The sequence below is a fragment of the Triticum dicoccoides genome, chromosome 6B, assembly GCF_002162155.2.
Source record: "Triticum dicoccoides isolate Atlit2015 ecotype Zavitan chromosome 6B, WEW_v2.0, whole genome shotgun sequence".
NCBI classification, from domain to species: domain Eukaryota; kingdom Viridiplantae; phylum Streptophyta; class Magnoliopsida; order Poales; family Poaceae; genus Triticum; species Triticum dicoccoides.
Window position 1 is genome coordinate 399,027,235 of NC_041391.1, and position 6,000 is coordinate 399,033,234.

The window sequence follows — 6,000 nt, forward strand, 5'->3', positions numbered from 1 at the left end:
CTTTTTAACGCGCTTCAGCTTTTTCAACCCTCACGCAATACATGAGCGCAAGCCATGGATATAGCACTATAGGTGGAATAGAATATAATGATGGAGGTTATGTGGAGAAGACAAAAAAGGAGAAAGTCTCACATCGACGCGGCTAATCAACGGGCTATGGAGATGCCCATCAAGTGATGTCAATGCGAGGAGTAGGGATTGCCATGCAACGGATGCACTAAGAGCTATAAGTGTATGAAATCTCAACAAAAGAAACTAAGTGGGTGTGCATCCAACTTGCTTGCTCATGAAGACCTAGGGCATTTGAGGAAGCCCATCGTTGGAATATACAAGCCAAGTTCTATAATGAAAATTCCCACTAGTATATGGAAGTGACAACATACGAGACAATCTATATGAAGAACATGGTGCTACTTTGAAGCACAAGATATGAGACTCACTACATGAAGAACATGGTGCTACTTTGAAGCACAAGTGTGGAAAAAGAGATAGTAATATTGCCCCTTTTTATTATTTTTTCTTTTTTTCTTTTTTTTGGGTGGGCTTCTTTGGCCCCCTTTTTTATTTAGGCTTCTTTGGCCTTCCCTTTTTTTGGGGCAATGTTCTATAATGATGATCATCACACTTCTATTTACTTACAACTCAATATTACAACTCGATACTAGAACAAAGATATGACTCTATATGAATGCTTCCGGCGGTGTATCGGGATGTGCAATGATCTAGCATAGCAATGACATCAAAAAACGGACAAGCCATGAAAACATCATGCTAGCTATCTTACGATCATGCAAAGCAATATGACAATGAATGCTCAAGTCATGAATATGATGATGATGGAAGTTGCATGGCAATATATCTCGGAATGGCTATGGAAATGCCATGATAGGTAGGTATGGTGGCTGTTTTGAGGAAGATATAATGAGGATTATGTGTGATAGAGCGTATCGTATCACGGGGTTTGGATGCACCGGCGAAGTTTGCACCAACTCTCGAGGTGAGAAAGGGTAATGCATGGTACCGAAGAGGCTAGCAATGATGGAAAGGTAAAAGTGTGTATAAGCCATGGACTCACATTAGTCATAAAGAACTCATATACTTATTGCAAAAGTTTATTAGCCCTCGAAGCAAAGTACTACTACGCATGCCCCTAGGGGGATAGATTGGTAGGAAAAGACCATCGCTCGTCCCCGACCGCCACTCATGAGGAAGACAATCAAAGAAACACCCAATGCTTCAAATTTGTCACACAACGGTTACCATACGTGCATGTAATGGGACTCGCAAACCTCAACACAAGTGTCTCTACAATCCACAACCACCCACTAGCATGACTCTAATATCACCATCTTTATATCACAAAACTATTGCAAGGAATCAAACATATCATATTCAGTGATCTACAAGTTTATGTAGGATTTTATGACTAACCATGTGAATGACCAATTCCTGTCATCTCTCTAAATAGATATAAGTGAAGCAAGAGAGTTTAATTCTTTCTACAAAATATATGCCCATGCTCTAACAAATATAAGTGAAGCAAAAGAGCATTCTACAAATGGCGGTTTTCTATGTAAAGAGAAACAGGCAATCCAACTTCAAATGATATAAGTGAAGCACATGAAGCATTCTATAAAGCCACACTCAAAAGATTTAAGTGAAGTGCAATGAGCATTCTATAAATCAACCAAGGACTATCTCATACCAGCATGGTGCATAAAAGAAAAATAAAAACCTAATTGCAAAAGATGCTCCAAGACTTGCACATAATGCACGAACGAAACGAATTCGAAAACATACCGATACTTGTTGAAGAAAGAGGGGATGCCTCCCCAGCATCCCCAAGATTAGACGCTTGATTCTCCTTGAATATTTACTTGGGGTGCCTCGGGCATCCCCAAGCTTGAGCTCTTGCCTCTCTTCCTTCTTCTCACATCGAAACATCCTCGATTAAACACTACATCCACACAAAACTTCAACAGAAAACTCAGTAAGATCCGTTAGTATAATAAAGCAAATCACCACCCTAAGTACTGTTGCAAACCAATTCATATTTTGTTTTTGCATTGTGTCTACTTTAATATAACTTTTTCATGGCTTAATCGACTGATATAAATTGATAGTTTCATTAAAACAAGCAAACTATGCATCAAAAACAGAATCTGTCAAAAACAGAACACTCTGTAGCAATCTGAACAATCACAATACTTATGTTACTTGAAAAATTCTACCAAAATTAGGAAAACTAAACAAGTTGTATATCAAGACAGTGCAAAAGGAATCATAACCAATTGACGTTCCAGTTAAAAATGTAAAATCGCGCACTCCAGCCAAAGTTTCTGCCATGCACCATACAAACCAACAAGCATTGTAAACTCCTAAAGGCAAACCTTGGCACATTATTTTTATAATACAATGGAATTGTACAAGGGGATAATTATTTTTGATGAAAAGTTTCTGTAATTAAGATTCACAAAGTTCCCATGGGCATGAACAAAGTTCAAGGACGTCCCCCACTTTCACAATGCTCGTCTCTCTCACTTTCACTTTTCTTTTTGAAAAGTTTTGGGTTCCCCTCTTTATTTTTGTTGTTTTTAAACTATATGAAAGCACTCAACAGAAATAAATGACTCTCTAAAACTTCCGGGTTGTCTCCCTGGCAGCGCTTTCTTTAAAGCCATTAAGCTAGGCATAAAGTGCTCAAGTAATGAATCCACCCGGATCCCAAGGTATATCAAAGCCAATTTTAATTAACAATGATTTGTAATTTAGTAGTGAGCACAAAGTAACATATATCATGCATAAACAAAGTCTAACTCTCTTCCTATGCATCGGCATGTCATAAAAGAACAATTCATGCACACATAGTAAAGGCCAATGCATAGCATAAACAGTTTCTTGCAAATTTGTCGTATTGGAAACATAGAGAGGTGGAGATAGAGTTCCTCTATCATAATAATTGCAAGTGGGAGCAGCAAGAACATGCATATTATATTCATCAAAATCGTCATGCGCAACGGTAGAAGGCAGCCCATCAATGTAATCCTTAATAAGCACAAACTTCTCCGATATAGTGTGGTAGGGAGAATTCAAAAAGATAATAGGACTATCATGCGTGGGTGCAATAGCAACAATTTCATGTTTAACATAAGGAATTATAGCAAGTTCATCTCCATAAGCATAATTCATATTGGCATCTTGGCCACAACCATAGCAAGCATCATCAAAAAGGGATATTTCAAGAGAATCAACGGGATCATAGCAATCATCATAGCAATCATCCTTCGGTAAGCACGAAGGGGAATTGAACAATGTATGAGTTGAAGAGTTACTCTAATTAGAAGGTGGGCACGGGTAGCAAATCTGCTCTTCCTCCTTTTGTTCTTCTCTCTCCTCATCATCTTTTTCATCCAATGAGCTCATTGTTTCATCAATTTCTTCTTTCATAGCTTCCTGCAAAATATTAGTCCCTTCTTGGACAGCGTTGACTTTCTTCATAAAAGCATTAATATAGTAATTGTATTCATAATTTTCATAGCAATATCCAAGTATAGCAAGATTTTCCGGCCTATAACCATCATCATAAAAAAACTTCATACTTTTCAAACAAAGCTTCAATATCATAGGCAGCCTTAAAAGCAACAAATTCTTTCATTTGTTCCACATCATAGTAATCATATATACCATTAGCATAAGAAGCTAAGGTTTCATTATTGTTAAATTCGCATGAAAAGGGAAGGTGTGGAGCCTCCATCCTAGAGCAACAAGTAATATCATATCTCAAGCATAGATTCCAGGCATACCAACCGCAACATAATAAATTGATCCCATAATAGTTTCCCTTTTTGTGTCGAGCGATAATCCCTAAAGTATTCACGTTGATCCAACGTGTCTCCCATTATAAAGTTGAATGAGGTTTTCTCAGGATTATCAAAGTAGTACATAATATCTCTCACATAATGAGAATCGGGGGTCTTAGGAGTTACCCCATCTACATGAGTAGCAAGTACCTCTAATTTTTTTGGTATTTTGTGTTCCATATCCATAGCTAAAGATAGAGAACAACTTAGAACAGCAAATAAAAATTACTTAGTGATAAAGCAAACAAGCACACACGAGAATATTCACCCCACGCTATGACTCCCCGGCAACGGCGCCAGAAAAAGGTCTTGATAACCCACAAGTATAGGGAATAGTTGTAGCCTCTTTCCATAAGTAAGAGTGTCGAACCCAACGAGGAGCTAAAGGTAGAACAAATACTCTCTCAAGTCCTATCAGCCACTGATACGACTCTACGCACGCTTGACATTCGCTTTACCTAGAACAAGTATGAAACTAGAAGTAATTTGTAGGTGTTTTTAGGTAAGCTTGCAAGAAAGTAAAGAGCACGTAAATAAAGACTAGGGGCTGTTTAGATAAAGAAGCAACAAAGTAAATATAGCGAGTGTGTAAAAGTGGTGGTAGGAGTTGTGGAATTGTCCCCAAGAAATTGACTATGTTACTAGACCGATAATCGCTATCGCAATTCTATTTGAGGGAGAGGCATAAGCTAACATACTTTCTCTACTTGGATCATATGCACTTATGATTGGAACTCTAGCAAGCATCCGCAACTACTAAAGATTCATTAAGGTAAAACCCAACCATAGCATTAAAGCATCAAGTCCCCTTTTATCCCATACGCAAACAACCTACTTACTCGGGTTTGTGCTTCTGTCACTCACGCCACCCACCATAAGCAAATCATAAACATATTGCAAACCCTACAATGGGAATCCCTCATGCTTGCGCGACACGGAGGTCACAATAGGACAGCACCAATAATAAAACATGAAACTCAAACCAATCATAGCAATTCATCAATCACCGATAGGACAATAGAAATATACTCAGACATCATAGGATGGCAACACATCATTGGATAATAATATGAAGCATAAAGCACCATGTTCAAGTAGAGGGTACAGCGGGATGCGGGAGAGTGGACCGCTGTAGATAGAGGGGGGAAGGTGATGGAGATGTTGGTGAAGATGGCGGTGGTGTTAGTGAAGATCGCGGTGATGATGATGGCCCCCGGGGGCGTTCCGGCGCCACCGGAAGCAAGTGGGAGAGAGCCCCCCTTCTTCTTCTTCTTCCTTGACCTTCTCCCTAGATGGGAGAAGGGTTTCCCCTCAGGTCCTTGGCTCCCATGGCTTGGGAGGGGTGAGAGCCCCTCCGAGATTGGATCTATCTCTCTGTTTCTGCGTTCTCAGAATCTACACCTTCACCGTTTCCTTTATATCTGGAGATCCGTAACTCCGATTGGGGTGAATCTTTTTCCCAGATCTTTCTCATAAAATTATCTTTTTTGCGCCAAAAGAAGAGCGTCAACTGCCTTACAGGTGGACCACGAGGGTCAGGGGCGCGCCTGGGGGGGGGGGGGTAGGGCGCGCCCCCTACCTCATGACCACCTCGGACACCGTCTCGCGTTGATTTTACTTCCCAAAAATCATAAATATTCCAAAAAAAATCTCTGTCCGTTTTATCCCGTTTGGACTCGGTTTGATATTGGGTTTCTGCGAAACAAAAAACAAGCAACAGACAGGAACTGGCACTGGGCACTGGATCAATATGTTAGTCCCAAAAAATAGTATAAAAAGTTGCCAAAAAGTATATGAAAGTGAATAATATTGGCATGGAACAATCAAAAATTATAGATACGACGAAGACGTATCAATGTCTGGCCCCTGTAGCTTCAACAACTCAGTCTTCTTTCGTCTTTGCTTCCAGGCTTCCCTCGCGGATGGTGTTGTTGTTCCTTGGCACTTGCACTCCTTCTCGTCATCCGTGAAGCTCCGACTACCTATGCATGCACACAAGTGGAGTGTCAAGTAGTATACCATCCTCAAAGGGGTCAAGTGAACATGCGTAAATCAGATGATTCACCATCGTGTATGTGATGTAGATATCACACATGTCACTTGCCGAACGGACTGTTGACATGGTGATGTCCATAGGATG